We start from the raw sequence: 18,067 nt of genomic DNA on the forward strand, positions 1-18,067 counted from the left end.
TATGACAACTGGAACAAAAATACACAATAGGGAAGACAGTCTCTTCAACAAATAGCAATGTTTATAGCAGCATTATCAACAATAGCCAAACTATGGAGAGTACCCAAATGTCCATTGGCTCATCGATAAGGAAGATGAAGTATCTACATAAAGGAATATTATTCAAGCACCAAAAAGAATCAAATCTTGCCATTTGCAATGACATGGATGGAGCTATAGGGTATTATGCTAAGTGAAATAAGTCAGTTAGAGAAAGAAAAATACCATATGATCTCACTTATATGTGGAATTTAAGAAAGAAAACAGATGAATATATGGCAAGGGGGGAAAGAAAAAAAGGAGAGAGGGAATCAAGCTATAAGAGACTCTTAATAATCAAGAATAAACTGAGAGTTGATGGAGGGAGGTGGGTGAGAGGTGGGCTAGATAAGTGATGGACATTAAGGAGGGCAATTGTTGTGATGAGCACTGGGTACTATATGTAAGTTATGAATCACTAAATTCTACTCCAGAAACTAATACTGTACTGTATGATAACTACCTAAAATTTAAATTTGAGAAAATCAAAATGAAAACAAAGAAGATAGTGCTGGAAAACTGGACAGCTGCATGTAAAAGAATGAAATTGGACCTCTTTCTTACATCATATACAAAAATAACTCAAAATTGTTCAAAGACCTAAATGTGAGACCTGAAATCATAAAACTCCTAGAAGAAAACATAAGCAGTAGTCTCTTTGACATCAGACATAGAAACTGCTTCCAGCAAGGGAAACAAAGGGCAAATTAAATTATTGGAACAACACCAAAATTCAAAGCTTTTTCCCAGCAAAAGAAACTATCAACAAAACAAAAAGACATACTGAATTGGATATTTGCAAATGATATATCTGATAAGGGATTAATATCCAAAATATATAAAGAACTTACATATCTCAACACCAAAATATAGTAATTCAATTAAAAAATGGGCTAAAGACCTGAAAAGACATTTTTTCAAAGACACACAAGTGGCCAACAGACTCATGAAAAGATGCTTAACATAACTAATCATGAAGGAAATGCAAATCAAAACGACAATGAAGTGTTATTTTATATCTGTCAGAATGGCTAAAATAAAAAAAAGAAATAACAAGTGTAGGTGAGAATGTGGAGGAAAATGAACCCTCATGCACTGTTGATTGGAATATAAATTGGTGCAGCCCCTGTGCAAAATGGTATGAAAGTTTCTCAGAAAATTAAGAATAGGGAATGTGTGGGTGGTTTAGTTGGTTAATCATCTGACACTTGATTTTGGCTCAGGTCATGATCCCAGAGTCTTGGAATCAAGCCCTGCATCAGGCTCTACTCTCAGCAGGGAGTCTGCTTTATGTTCTCTCTCTTTCTCCCTCTGCCCCTCCCCAAATTCATGCTCACACTCTCACTCTCACTTTCTCTCTCACTCTCTAAAATAAATAAATAAATCTTTCAAAAATTTTAAAAAGAGATTACCACATGATCCAGTAATTCCACTACTGGAAATTTATCCAGAGAAAATGAAAACTAATTCCAAAAGACATATGAACCCCTATGTTTATTGCAGAATTATTTGTAACAACCAAGATATGAAAACAACCCAAGTGTTCATCCATATGAAAACAACCCAAGTGTTCACCCATAGATGAATGGATAAAGAAGATATATATATATCTTCCATACATATATATGGAATGGAATATTACTCAGCCATATAAAAGAATCAAGTCTTGCCATTTACAACAAGATAGATGGACCTAGAAGTATAACACTAAGTGAAATGAGTTAGTCAGAGAAAGACAAATACCATATGATTTCACTCATATGTATAACTTAAGAAACCAAACAAGTGAACAACAAAAAAGAGCCAAATAAACAAACAAAAACTAGCCTTTTAAATACAGAGAAAAAACTGTTGGATACCAGAGGGGAGGTGAACAGGGAGAGGGATGAAATAAAAAGGATTAGGAGTATACTTATCTTGATGAGCACTAAGCAATGTATAGTATTGTTGAATCACTACATTGTACACCTGAAACTAATATAAAACTGCATGTTAATTATACTTGAGAAAAAGAAAAAAAATTAGAAGAACCCATAACTTTAAATGGATTCATAAGAGTCTATAACTCAAAATTGTTTAAATTTAAGTTTAAATAAAATTTAAATTAAAGTAGGACTGGGTTGCCTGGGTGGCTTAGTTGTTTCAGTGTACAATTGTTGATTTTGGCTCAGGTCATGATCTCAGGGTCATGAGACTGAGTCCTACATCAGGCTCCACACTGGGCATGGAGACTGCTTGGGATTCTCTCTCCCACATTAAAAGACCAGCAAAATGACAAATGAGCATGTAATGGAACAACTTGAATAATATGAATAGTGAAGACAGTTGCAGAAAAGAATTAAACCAGAATTTCTTGAAAGCCAATGATGTGTCAGGATATGTTTTAGGGAATTTCACATAGGAGGTCTCATTTGATCTTGTCAACAGTCCTGTCACTAACATGGGTTACACATGGATTACACAGGAGGTGATGAAGCTCAGAGATTAAAAGAATTTCTCAGTAACAGTAGCTAAGCAACAGGGCAATTCCTGTTCAGAGTACATCATTCAAAATTTGGTTCTCAGTAACATAGCTACTGTGAACTAGAAAGGAAGGTGTTGGGGTGCCTGGGTGGTTCAGTGGGTTAAAGCCTCTGCCTTCGGCTTAGGTTGTGATCCCAGGGTCCTGAGATCAAGCCATGCATCAGGCTCTCTGCTCAGCAGGGAGGCTGCTTCCCCCCTCTCTCTGCCTGCCTTTCTGCCTACTTGTGATCTCTGCCTGTCAAATAAATAAATAAAATCTTAAAAAAAAAAAAAAAGAAAGGAAGGTGTTAGGAAAACAGAAATGTGAGAATACCAGGATATATGATATTGAGTAGGACACAGTAAAGAAAAGACAATTCTATACAGCCCAAAGGAGATTTGATAGGATGGATGCGCAGGGAATATTATGGTAATAAAATCAAACTGCAAATATCTTTAAAAATGAGGTGAGGGAAACCTCAGGAATATTGAAATCTATAAGTTAAAAAATAATTTTCTTGACAATTAAAATATTGATTAAATATTGATGATATTAAATTATCATCAAGATATTATTTTAAAACTTTTAATAATACTTTCTTTCATTCTTTCATTCATTTTTATTCTTTCATCCTACTTGGTGCCAGGCACTACATCATATAGCAGCTTAAACAACTTCAAAAAGATTTTCATTATGATTATGTCATTTTTGAGCACTGAACACATTCAAGAAAATTATTACATAAATGTTGAAATACATGAAATATATCTTCAATTTACTGAATTGATATGATAGAGTAAACTTGTAAATAACTCCCTGGTTGAAGAGTAACAGTAACATTTGGTAAAAAAAAACTTTATTGTGCTGAATGAAGATTAACTGATACATAAAAAATTTTATGAATAAAAATGTGTTTCTGTAGTATGATATATAAAAATATATATTGCTGTTTTTTAAATATTTTCAAAAATAACATTCTTTCAGAGAGATCAGGTTGCTACCACTTAACTCTCTTGACCAATATCAGTATCAGTAAAATCAAGAAAGCCAGGCATTATATGCTTTATAACATAATACACTAGAAAATACACAGTGCTTATAAAATATTTGAGCCTAAAAAATTAAATCTGAATCTCATGATTCAATTCATTAGATTTTATTCAAATCATTAGATCTATCAATTTATAAGAAATATAGAAGACAGATAAATAAGTTAGATGACAGCACCAGGAAGTTATGAACCAAACCCCAAATTCAAGGCAAACAACCAAGTTCCCCCCCAACAAACCGCAGAATTACATTTTTTAAAAACCAAAGAAAGAAAAGGAGGGGAAAATGGGTAATTGTGATAGTATATAAGAGACCTAGAAAACAAAAATCCAACCCAGTATACAGGACTTTTTGGATCCTGATTTGAACAAGTAATTTCTTGAATCTGAAAATTCACGTCTTTTGTTAATTCTGAAAAAATCATAGCCATTATCACATTATATATTGCCTCATCCACAGTTCTCCTAGTCTCCTCTTCTGAAACTCTCCAGAATTCAAATGAAATGTGTCACTCCCCACCAGTCTATTAACTACCTCCAGGTCTTTTCCATGTCTTAATCAGTGTGCTGCATTGTGGCTAACTTTATTTTTATTTTCCAATTTACTAATACTCTCAACGTATTTCTGATCTGCTAGTCAACACATCCATGGAAGTTTTAGCTATTTATTTATTTTATTATTTATAGAAATTCCTAATTTGCAATTTTTATATGGTCTGTTTGCTTTAAGTTTTTCATTCTCTTTTATGTTTTTAATTGTTTAGTTAGCACTTATTTCCTAGCCTGTATCTGGACTTCTGTGGGGTTTAAGCTCATGTCTTGTTATATTGCTAATTCTAACAAATGCCATTTCATGCATTTGATGATTTAGGATAATAAACTCATCTTCAGTGCCTCCTCATCTATAGGAACTCTCTATATAGCTGAAGTTAAGGCCATGCAATCCAGAGAAGTTTTGCATTTACTTTTGCCTAAGACTTTGCATTGCAGTTTGGAACATACTGATTATTAATTTTTCTACTTACTGATTTCTCTATTTATAATAGTATGCTATGGCATAGGACTGTCACTGGAAATTCCTAGGGGATATTTACCTCCTATGCCCAGCGCATAACAATTAAGATTCTTATTATTAACCCTAGAAAATAAGCAGATTTTCACTCAATGTATAGCTTTTTTTTCAGACTTCTGCCTATTTAATGTCACATTTCTTGGTGGCTGAGGAAGGATGGCTCTTGTTTTTGTCTAGTTCATTGTTTATTAAAGATTATCCAGTTCTAGGGGTGCCTGAGTGGCTCAGTTGATTAAACATCTGACTCTTGATTTTGGCTCAGGTAATGATCTCAGTGTCATGAAACTGAGTCCCATGTGGTTCTGTGCTGGGATGGAGCCTGCTTCTCTCTTCCTCTACCCTGCCCCTCCCCCTCTGCTTGCATTCTCTCTCTCTCTTAAAAAAATTATGCAGTGATATTTATTGATCTTCAAAGTTAAAAATGCAAAAACCTATAAATATTTAATAAATCATCAAAAAAGAAGGGTTATCAGTTTGATGACAATATAAAAAATAAAGTATGATTTTCAAAATCTGAGAGATAAAGATAAGAATACGTTAGATTTTCTGTTATTGTCATAGTATGATAGGATTAAAGAGAGCTATACTCTATAGTTGATGTAATAAGAAGCTGATGTGTCAATACATTATTCATAATTATATATGTAACCAAAAAAAGAAGAAACTTCATATGAAAAACTATTTATAGGAGAGAGAAGGGAAGGTGAAGTTTAGCTGAGCTAATTCCAGCAAATTAAAAGATAATGTCTACATCAGATAAATTCAGAAATAGTACGACAAGCATATTCTCTTAGGACTAAATTAAACACTCCAGTACTAGATATGTGAAAACTGATGCTCAGAGAAGTGCAAAGTATTTGCCTTTAGAACTAAGGTTGGTGAAGGCAAAGAACTGATGCTTCTTTAATATAATCCTGTATTCGTTTTCTATTGCTACTGTATTAAATTACCACATACTTTGTGGCTGAAAACAACACCTACTTATGAGGTCAAGTTCTGCATGTCAGAAGCCCATACATGGTGAGACTGAATTCCCTGTTCAGGATCTCACTGGACTGAAATCAAGGCTTTCAGGGGGCCTAAGGCTCTCTTCTGGGTTTTGGAGTCCTCTTTCAAGCTCACTGTGGGGAGAATTCATTTCCTTTTTGGTTGTGGAACTGAGGTATTTTCTAGCTGTCAACTGGGGGCTACTTAGAGTTTCTAGAATCTATTCATGTTCCTTATCACATGGCCCCATCCGTCTTCAAGCAAGCACATTGAATTCTTCATGTGCTTTGAATCTTTCTGACTTCCTCTTCTGTTACCAGATAGAGAAAACTCTGCTTTATTTTATTTGACAGAACATTTAATGTGAGATTTACCCTCAACAGATTTAAGTGTACATTATTGTTTACTGTAGGTACAATGTTATACAGCAGATCTCTAGAACTTACTCGTTTTGCTTGACTGAAACTTTATGTGTATTGATTGGAACTCTTTTTTCCCCTTTCCCAGACCCTGGCAAATGCCATTCCACTCTTTGAGTCTATGAATTTGACTGTTTTAGATTCCTCATGTAATTAGAATCATGCAATATTTGTCTTTCTTTAACCAATTTATTTCACTAAGCATAAGTCCTCCAGTTTCATCCCTGTGGCTGCATATTAAAGAATTTCCTTCATTTTAAAGACTAAATAGTATTCCCTTGTATGATACACCATCTTTCTTTATCTATTCATCTGGTAGTGGACATTTAGGTTGTTTCCATGTTTTCAGGATCCTGGTTTCAATTATTTTGGGCGAATACCCAGAAGAGGGATATGTAGAACTGTATATTCAATTTTTTAAAATTTTTTGAGAAAACTTCATACTGTTTTCCATAAAATCTGTACCATTCTGCATTCCTACCAACAGTATGTAGGAATTCCCATTTCCCCACATCTTTGTCAATTCTTCTCTTTTGTTTTTTTGACAACATTTTGGTAGTATTTCCCTGATGATTAGTGATGCTGAATATTTTTTACATACCTAGTGGCCATTTCTATGTTTTGGGGGGGAACATGTCTGCTTATATCCTTTGCTTAATTTTTAACTGGGTTATTTGTTTGTTTGTTTTGTTTTGCTATTGACTTAAAGAAGTTCCTTATATACTTTGGATATTAACCCCTTACCAGATATATAGTTTACAAATCTCCCATTCTATAGTGTGCCTTGTTTTTTTGTTGATGGTTTGCTTTGCTTTATAGAAGTCCTTTAGTTTTCTATAGTCCCGGTTGTTTATTTTTGCTTTTGTTGCTTGTGCCTCTGGTGTCATATCTATGAAATCACTGCTATTTTTTTTTACAGAAATAGAAATGGTATTTTTTTACAGAAATGGGAAAAAATTCTACAATCCATATGTAACCACAAAAGACCATGAACAGCTAAATAAATCTTGAGAAATAACAAAGCTGGAGGTATCACAAATCCTGATTTCAAAGTAGATTACAAACTACACTATCAAAACAGTATTGTATTGGCATAAAAGCAAACATATAGACCATTGGAATAGAGATGAGATCCCAGAGATAAATCCCCACATGTATGGTTGACTAATGTTCATTAATTATTATTTTTGTTTAAGCCAAAACTACACAATGGGAAAAGATAGTCTCTTCAACAAATCATGCTGGGAGAGCTGGCTGTCCACATGCATAAGAGTGAAATTGGTCCCTTATCTAGCATCATACATGAAAACCAATTCAAAATACACTGAAGACAAACCTTAGACCCCAAACTGTGTAATTCCCAGAAGAAAACATACAGGAAAAGCTTCAGGACATTGGTCTTGGCAATAAAAACTACCTGCTTTTAAAGAACTTATTTGATTAGATTAGACTCACCAGGATAATTTCTCTTTTGCTATCTAAAGTAACATAATCATAAAAATAACACAAAAGGACAGAGATCACAGGGGTCAAAATTCTGCCCACCACAAAGTTTACTGGTATTATTTGATTTGTTACTTTAATAACAGAAATTACTTACAAAAAAAAAAAAAAGAGTCAATGGAAAAGAAAGAAAGAAGAGCCAAAGAATGAATGTTTCAAGAAGACTCCAAGTTACCCTTGGAACCACCTAAATAACACAAGGTGATGACTTTACTCTGGAGCATTAGCTATCTTCATGTTTCTGAGATTATTTACTTAATTTCATTGAATAAGAATCATTTTTACTTAACATAAGTCTAAACATCTAGCTAACAGGTGAGAGGGTTGGAAGGTGGGTAATTTCTTTATTAATACCTACATGTAAATTGTTAAATGTCTGATTTTAACAGATTAAGTGATATTGAAATGGAGAATAAAGAAATAAGAAGGTTTGGTCAGAAGATGAAATAATGAAAGTAAGTTTTCATGGGAGAAATCCATAGGGATGATACAATGTAGTTAGGATGTGATCATGGTCTTGGATAAGATGCAATAAGATTAAGATGTTACCATGAAGCATGGAGGTTCCTCAAGAAGTTGAAAATAGAGCTACCCTATGACCCAGCAATTGCACTACTGGGTATTTACCCTAAAGATACAAACGTGGTGCTCCGAAGGGGCACGTGCACCCGAATGTTTATAGCAGCAATGTCCACAATAGCCAAACTATGGAAAGAACCTAGATGTCCATCAACAGATGAATGGATAAAGAAGATGTGGTATATATACACAATGGGATACTATGCAGCCATCAAAAGAAATGAAATCTTGCCATTTGCGATAACATGGATGGAACTAGAGAGTATTATGCTTAGCGAAATAAGTCAATCGGAGAAAGACAACTATCATATGAGCTCCCTGATATGAGGAAGTGGAGATGCAATGTGGGGAGATTGGGGGGTAGGAAAAGAAAAAATGAAAGAAGATGGGATTGGGAGGGAGACAAACAATAAAAGACTTAATCTCAAAAAACAGACTGAGGGTTGCTGGGGGGAGGGGGAAGGGAGAGGGGGGTGGTGGAAATATGGACATTGGGGAGGGTATGTGCTATGATGAGTGCTGTGAAATGTATAAACCTGGTGATTCACAGACCTGTACCCCTGGGGATAAAAATACATTATATGTTTAAAAAAAAAGTAATTAATTAATTAAAAAAAAAGATGTTACCATGATCATGAAGTAAAGTGGGAGGTACAGCTCACTGGCATTGAGGAATTCAAGGATGGATTGTTAATTCAAACACTGAAAATAAGAAAGAACATACAGCAGGAAGAAGGAGCTGGATAGAAGGGTATCATGGAAAGGAGGAAATATCAATAGGAAGGGATGTGTATGTGACAAAGATGATTGATACTGGGGCCTGTTAAGTACTTTTGTTCACATTCTCTCCATACTATAAAATAAATAAGGTACTCACAATTTTGCAAATGAAAGGTGCTCAGAGACTTTAAGTAAATTCACTAAAAATGCACATTTACTAAGTGACACATCAAGAGCTGCACAGAGCCTTCTGATTAAAATTCTCATAGAAAATCAGTACCAATTTTATTTAAAAGCTCTTTTATCCTAGATGAGAACATAGGTAAAAGGAATAAAAGCTAAAGAATCCTACCTGGAAACATGAGGAAAAAAAAAACTATGCTAAAAATAATAAGGCCCATACTATACATGTCTTTTGTCTTTTAATTGAAAGCTGCCTCAATTCATGCTTCTCTAATGAGGCACAACGTTGTCTTGCCTGAAATAACTTTGGGTAATGAGACAACTTCCATTAATCTACTTATGAAAGAGCCTGCTCATTAATTAGGCTGGACAGCACAAAAGCTAAAACAATGACACTCTTCTTTTCAGAGTGTCATACAGAATCTAATTAGAAATTAGTGGCTGAAAGGACTCAAAGAGTCCCACTTACACTGATACTGGCCTAAAGGTGCTCAGCCATGATGACAAATCATTTCACATGTGCAACGGCTCAGTTGGGAAGAGCACAACATAGGTGGTAGGGAGAGGAGGCAGATAACACATCAAGGTCAGGACAGCTTCCACACAACCTCCTTCAAAATCTCCAAAGAGGGTTATTAAGAAAGCAGAAAAACCAAATCATCACTTCACCTTTCTTCGGTCTCTTAGCTCTTCTAACATCCAACCTCTTTTACACATACCCACCGCCACCAGACACACACAGGATCCTGAAGCTGTTTACAAAACAACACACAAATATAATATGGTTGCTTATATCCTTACTTAGTGCTTCTTTTATTCCTTACAAATTCTATATTGACAAAACAACCAATTTCAATCTTTTTCTCTCCTCTTTCTACCATTAAAACAAAAAAATCTACCCAAAATCTACCCAAAAACTTACAGTGAAGTTTTGAAACATTCATTCTTTGAAAAATCCTAGAAAGAAAAAGTCTACTCTGAGGTAAGGGATAATTATTGAGGAATTTTTTTTTAATTTATCTTTATTATGTTCATTTAGCCACTATACAGTACATCATTAGTTCTTGATGCAGTGTCCAATGATTCACTGGATAATTATTGAGGAATTTTAGAGATCAGAGAGTCCATTCATGTTCAAGAGTAATATTTTGAGTAAAAAGCATTTCAGTATTATCAATTACCTTTAAATAATTTTACAAAAATCAAATTTCCCCTTTCATATAAATATGTTATATTTCTTTGCCTCTCAGCTCTCTAGGGGCTCACATTTGACTCACAGTATTGTTTCCTAAAGCATTAACTGTGACTAGATTTCAGTTTTTCATCTTGAAATCACAAGACGATATATTAGCTCCTAAGCTATATCTCATTAGAAAATCCCTGTAAACTGAATCAGGAAGTAGGTCTTAGGTGAAAAAAAAAAGTGAATTATTCTAAAACAATTTACTGCTTTGTAAAGAAGTGTGGCATACAAAATATTTAACTTTGCTCAAGGTAAGTGTTTATTGAGTTAATAATATAATGACTAAATTAGGAATTTCATTGTTGTCATGAATCAGAGATTTAACTATTCAAAGGAACACCCAGTGATCCTTTTCCATGAGTAGTCTGGACCAAGCTTCCTCTTTGCTTAGAAAGGTGGAAGGTGTCTCTTGCAAGTAGGGATAGCGGAAGAAAAGTATATTACAAAAGGACAGCGATTAACACTACCCAAAGCATACAGGAAACATACAGGAAAAAGTTGTCCATAGAAACTGTCCAGAGCAGAATAAAATAAGAGAAAATTTTTGAAGCAAAATGAACTCAAAATATGCTATATTAAAAAAAAACATATCTAGAAAAAATTTTAATTTCTTCTATGTTGTGCTGGATTTGAAAAAATATATGTACTGAGATTGACACTCTTCACTCTTCCTGTTCAAATTCTTAAGCAATTATCAACTCAATATTTACTACTGATAATGACATTACTAATATGTATTCTCTGCTTGCCATCTTTTCATTGATTAAGAGGCTCCTTAAAGCTTATTTAATCCATTCTCTTTGTAAATAAAGAATTTAAATCATAGAGAGAGATGTGACGAGGTTCAAGTTACATAGTCAAAAGGAGCCTGATCCCCTCAGTGTTCTCTTTACCCTGAAGTGATTAGATCAAATCCTGTCCTCGATCTCTGGGCTTGCTCCAGTGTAGCCCTTATCCTGCTGTTATAACTGTTGATCTACCAATCCTTCTCTTTAATGGACTCTGAGTTCTTTCAAAGTAAGGAATATATTTAGACTATTCATTTCCAACCTAAATGCCTGGTACGGAGAAAGTATGCAATCATCATAATCATTCATACTCATCCCATATGAAGTTTAAGCATACAGCTTCTAATTTATAAAATTTAGGAACTCAGGCTTACCTGTATTCCAATTCATATTTATTTTTCTTGAATGGAGTCCTTCTCACTTCTGAAGTCCTGTCTCATCTTAAGATCTCTTGCATGTTCTACACCAGGCACAATGATCTCGAATTAGCCCTTCTCAGCTTGTTTTCACATTCCCTTCTGTTGTTCGCTATAGCTCCTAACATGTACTCACCAGATCTTCTTATTTCTTCCTGGACTTGCAGCTAACCTACTTTTCCCAGGCTTTCTTGCAATTACATAACTACATGATTGAGTTCTGGTCAATGGAGGGAAGGTGAAAATGATATATGTCTCTTCCAGGCCTGGTCCCTTAACAGCATCCAGCATGATGTTTCACAATGAATGGAGAGTATTCTGGATATTACAGAGGATAGAGCCTGCTATGAAAGGAACCTGAGTCTCCAAGTTATTGGTCCTGGCAGAGACTTGACTAGGAGAATTATCTAGCCAAGAACACTGTGTAGAACTAATGTGTAAATGAGAAATCACTTTCATTTTCTTAACTAACTGAAATTTTGGTGTCTCTTAGGACACAGTTAAACTACATGACTATGTGACATAAAATACATAAATTCAGGTAGTTCCTTCTTCCTGGAAGGTCCACTCAAACTTTTCTACTTGACAAAGACCTCCTCAGCTTTCAAGATTTACTCCAGGCCTTCTACAGAGAAATTTTCCTGACAATCTTTTTTCCCTTCACACCTTGTAAATCTATTATATCCTCAGTATATTCTTACTCCTGTCTTCCTCTGAAGCCAGTATTTGTAGAGCCCTGCACAAAGCAGAATTCCTAACTCATTAAAAGTATTCAGAAGATGTAGAATCCATTAATTAAAGAATGAATTCTTCCCATAATTTATTTCCTCAATGCTCTTGAATTGGAATTATGAAAACTCCTTAGTTTCTTTTTTTCATTATTTCACTCCATACCTACTGCTCTTACACTGAGAATGATCTTTCTCTTCTTGTTTGCCTGCCTACCATATACTCACTCTTAGGTTGTAGAGGAAAGGATATTCCTATAGTCTTATGGATGGGCATAATTTATAATTGTAACATATATATATATGCTTTAAAACGTTTACAATTTTTTTTCCAAATCAAGTAAACCTGGACCCATGCTTCCACTCATTAAATATGGCAAAGTACACAAAATCAATAATTCCTGGAAAGGTTTTCTCCTACCTTTGGTTATAAAAGTGTTCCAGGATCCTAAACAATCCCCAAATTTGAGAAGTCCTTTGTGCTTTTCAATGTGACCATTAAGTTGGTCACTACACAATCTTGTTGGGACAACAGAAGACAGACTCCATTCCCTTTGCCTTTACACCCAATAAACTGAGGCCAGTGATACTAAGCCTGGTTTCTGACTGGGCATTATCACGAGAAAAATATATTCCACCTGGTTTCTGAATTTTTTGTGAAAGTTAGCCAATAGGAAAACAAGACACAGTCCGTTTTACTAACTGGTTTTCCCATCAAACACATAAAGTTTACAAAATGTTGATTGAAACAGGCTTACTAAAATTGTTGCTTAGGAAAATCATTTTAATCTAATTTTATGATTTAGTAAAAATGGGGTGAAATAAAGGGATAATTGGATTGGCGATAGGGTTTATAGTGTCTGAAAAGCTTGCTGGAAGCAAATTTAAACTAACTGTCAGGAAGTTAAAGTGAATTAACTTTGGTCAAAAACAAGTTAAAAGTAATTGAAAACTATAATCCAGGGTGTATAGTATTAGATCATATATATTTGGAAAGCTCTAAATTAAATAAAGCAATATCTGTTCTACCTGTATATCCTCTTCCCCAAGGCCGAATAAGCATGAATTAATAAATAAACAAAAGCAACACCGAGAATTGATTTTTGTGTAAAACTCACCATCTTCTGGTGTCCTGTTTGACTGGTATATTGTAAATGATGGGATGCAAAGATAAATAATAGATCATTCCAGCTCACAAGGAAGTCCCAGGCCAACTTTAAAGATAAGAGATGCACACAGATACTTATAGAACAATGTAGAAAGTGATACAATTGTAAAAGAGAGAACACAAGTAAACTATAAAAATATGGAAGAGATTCATCAACTCTAGATGAAAGGAATGAAATATGATGCTTCTTTCATCACTGCTAACTGCAGAATATATTCTTTTGCATTTACTGTGAACTCATTAGTCTCATATTGCCTTATATCATTCACTTTTGGAATTAGAATTTATGACAGACATTATATATTCAGAATGAACACACGGCATGTGAGTATAAACCAAATTTCCAAATTTAGTAATAAACACTATTTGCTATCTGATATTTTATTTTTTTAACTTATTTAAATTCCAGTTAAAATAGAGCATAGTATTAGCTTCAGGTATAGAATTCAGTGATTCATCAGTTACATAAAACACCGTGGTCATCACAAGTGTCCTCCTCATCTCATTGCCTATTATCTATTTAGTCCATCCTGCCACCACCTCCCCTCTAGTAACCATCAGTTTTTTGTCTATAGTTAAGAGTCTGTTTCTTGATTTGCTTCTCTTTTTTACCTCTGTATGTTCATTTGTTTTGTTTCTTAAATACCCCATATGAATGAAATTATATGGTATTTGTCTTTCTCAGACTTATTTTGCTTAGCATAGTATTTTCTAACTACGTCTACATCTTTGCAAGTGGAAAGATCTCATTCTTTTTCATGGATGAGTAATATTCCATTACACACACACACACAGAGCACATCTTTTTTATCCGTTCATCAGTTGGTGGATATTTCTGTAATTTCTCTTTCTGTAATTTGGCCATTGTTGATAATGCTGCTATAAACATCAGGATGCATGTATCCATTCGAATTAATATTTTTGCATCCTTTGGGTAAATACCTAGTAGTACAATTGCTGGATCATAAGGTAGTTTTATTTTTAACTTTTTGAGGAAACACCATCCTGTTTTTTCAAGTAACTGCACCAGTTTGCATTCCCACCAACAGTACCAGGGGGTTTCCCTTTCTTTGCATTCTTATCAATATGTGTTGTTTCCTGTTTTGTTAGTTTTAGCCATCTGATGGTATGAGGTGGTATCTCATTGTAGTTTTGATTTGCATTTCCCTGATAATGAGTGATTTAAGCTTATTTTCATGTGGCTGTGAGCTATCTGGATGTCTTCTTTGAAACATGTTTATGCATGTCTTCCATTCATTTTTTTTTTAAGATTTTATTTATTTGACAGACAGAGATCACAAGCAGGCAGAGAGGTAGGCAGAGAGAGAGAGGAGGAAGCAGGCTCCCTGCCAAGCAGGGAGCCCGATGCAGGGCTCAATCCCAAGACCCTGAGGTCATGACCTGAGCCGAAGGCAGAGGCTTAACCCACTGAGCCACCCAGGTGCCCCTCTTCCATCCATTTTTAAACTGGATTATTTATTTTTGGAGTGTTGAGTTTTATATGTTCTTCATACATTTTGTATACTAACACTTTATTATATAGGTCATTAACAAATATTCTCCCATTCAGTAGACTTCCTTTTAGTTTTGTTGACAGTTTCCTTCACTGTGCAGAAGATTTTTATTTTGACGTATTCCCAATAGTTTATTTTTGTTTTTGTTTCCCTTGCCTCAGGAGTCATATCTAGTAAGAAGTTGCTACAGATGATGTCAAAGAGGTTACTACCTGTATTCTCTTCTAGGATTTTGATGGTTTCCTCTCTCACATTTAGTACTTTAATCCATTTTAAACTTATTTTTGTGTATGGTGTAAGAAAGCGGTCCCATTTCATCCTTTTGCATGTTGATATTTTTAAAAGTATATCCAACACTATTAGTAATAAAGTTGTATTCATTCTTACATACCAGCTTGAGTATTTCCACTAAAAAAAACCTCAGCAATTGCAACTCATTTGTGCATTTTGGTTTTTTACTGTTTTCTTGAACTACCAAAGAAACACATTTGTCATAATATTAAAAGAGTACAGAAGCATTTGAAATAAAAATATTTTACTACAAAAAAATTATGGCTATGAGGTATTAAACATGGAATGTTCACATGAGAAGAAAACTCCGGCAGAATAAAAAATCAGCTTTAAAACATATAAAATAAAAATTTCCAACCCAAGGAAAATATGAAAACAGAATGAAGAAAAATAAATGAGCAGAGCCTGAGACACCTGTGGGACACTATGGAGCAAACCACTGTGTGCATAATGAATGTCCCAATAGGAGAGGACACAAAGAGGCAGAAATAATATATGAAGAGATAATGACCAAATCTTTTCAAATTTGATGAGAAACATTAATTTACACATTCAGGAACTCAATCAACATCAAGTAGTATAAACTCAAAACATCATAAGTAAACTGTTGAAAGACAAAGGGAAGATGTTGAAAGCTGCAAGAAAGTGATTTATCATGTACAAGGGATCTTAAAATTGATTAAGAGCCAATTTCTCAGGAAAACCATAGAGGCCAAAGGTATGAGATGATACATTCCAAGTGCTGAAAGACACTATAAACCAAGAGTTATATATAATAAAACTATCCTCAAAACATAGAAGAGAAATTAAGAATTCTCAGAATTTTTTTAAAAAAATAGAAAATATAAGTTGTCACTAGTAAACCTATTCTACAAGAAATACTAAAGAGAATCTTTCAGACTGAAGTAAAAGGACACTAGATAGTAACTCAAATCCACACAAAAAAATAAAGCTCATGAAGATAATTATACAGGTAAATATAAAAAGGCAGTACAAATATAACTTTATTTGTAACTTTTTCCTCCATCTATCTGGTTTAAAAGATGGCTGCATTAAATAATAATTATAAAACAGTGTTGATAGACTAATGATATATAAAGATGAAATGTAGATGATAATAATGGCACAAAAGGGAGAAAGGGAACAAAACTATTTAAGAACAAAGTTTTGTATAATGTTGAACTATAGTAATAATCTAATTTACATTGTTATAAGGTAATATGTTCATTGTAATGCCCAAGGCAGCCACCACGAAAATAACTTTAAAAAGTTTAGTAACAATCTCTCTGTCAAATAAATAAAATCTTTAAAAAAGGTATAGTAACAGAAGCAATGGAATGAAAATAGTACAATGTAAAATGTTTTAAGGCATTATGAACAAAGAGAGGAACAAAAAAATGAGACATCAAAAACAGTGAATGGCAGACAAAAATCCTACCTTATCAGAAATCATTAAAAATAAATGGATTAAACCTCCCCCTAAATGGAAAAGACTGTCAGACTTAATTTTTTTTTAATATAAGATGTTTACAAGAGATACACTATAGATGCAAAGTCAAAGTCACAAACAGGTTGAAAGTAAAATATGGAAAGATGTCTACATGTAAACACTAACCAAAAGAGAGCTATGACAGCAATACTAAAATCAGACAAAACAATAGACTTTAAATTATTAACTGACACAAAGGAGGACTTTTAAAAATTAGAAAAGTGTCCATCTATCAAGAATGACAATTATAAACATATATACAACCAAGAGCAGAGTCCCAAAATACATCAAGAAAAAATAACAGAATTGAGGGAGAAATAGACTATTTGAAAATAATAAACGCTTTAGTATTATACCCTCACTAATAGATAAAACAACTACTTAGCACATCATTGCACAAAAAGAAAAGTTGAACATTACAAGCCAAGTAGGTCTATTAGGTATCTACAGAAAACAACAGTAGAATAAACATTCTTCTCAAGTGCTCATGGAACATTCTGCAGGAGAAAATCCTTTAACTCAACAGTAAGAAGACAAATAACTCAATTTTTAAAATAGCTAAAGGATTTGAATAGACTTTTTTCCAAGGAAGGTATATAAAATAGCTAATAAGCACATAGATGCTCAACATTACGTCATCACAAAAATGCAAATCAAAACCACAATGAGATACCACTTCATACCCACTAGGATGGCTATAATAATAATAATTAAAAAAGAATAGTAACAAGTATGTGATGATGTAGATAAATTAGAATCCGTATATATTGGTGACAAGAACATACAATGGTAAAGCAGCTATGAAAACAGGAGGTTTGTAGTCCCCCAAAATTTAAGTATACAGTTACATATAACCCAAGAATTCTACTTCTAAGCATTTACTCAAAAGAAATGAAGCCTATGTCCATACAATTTGTATATGAATGTTTTTAGTAGCATTATTCATAAAAATAAGAAAGTGGAAGCAATTCAAGTGCCCATTAGTTGATGAATGGCTGGATCAAATGTGGTATATCCATACAATGGAATATTATTCAGCCATGAAAAGGAATCAAATACAGATTGCTACAACACAGATCTCAAAAACACTATGTTAAGTGAAATAAGCCATTATATATGAAATATTTAGCATAAGTACATCCATAGTGGCAGAAAGCAGATTAGTGTTTGCCAGGGGCTGGATGGTGTCAGATAGCAAAGGAATAAATAAAGAGTGACTGCTTAATGCATATAGGGGTCTGTGAGCATAATGAAATGTTCTGGATTAGTTTCTGTCAATGGTCATACAACTTTACATTGCATCATACACTTTAAAAGGGAAGGGAATTTCATGTCAC

The sequence above is a fragment of the Lontra canadensis genome, unplaced genomic scaffold, assembly GCF_010015895.1.
Source record: "Lontra canadensis isolate GAN:19392208 unplaced genomic scaffold, GSC_riverotter_1.0 scaffold57, whole genome shotgun sequence".
Classification (NCBI taxonomy): domain Eukaryota; kingdom Metazoa; phylum Chordata; class Mammalia; order Carnivora; family Mustelidae; genus Lontra; species Lontra canadensis.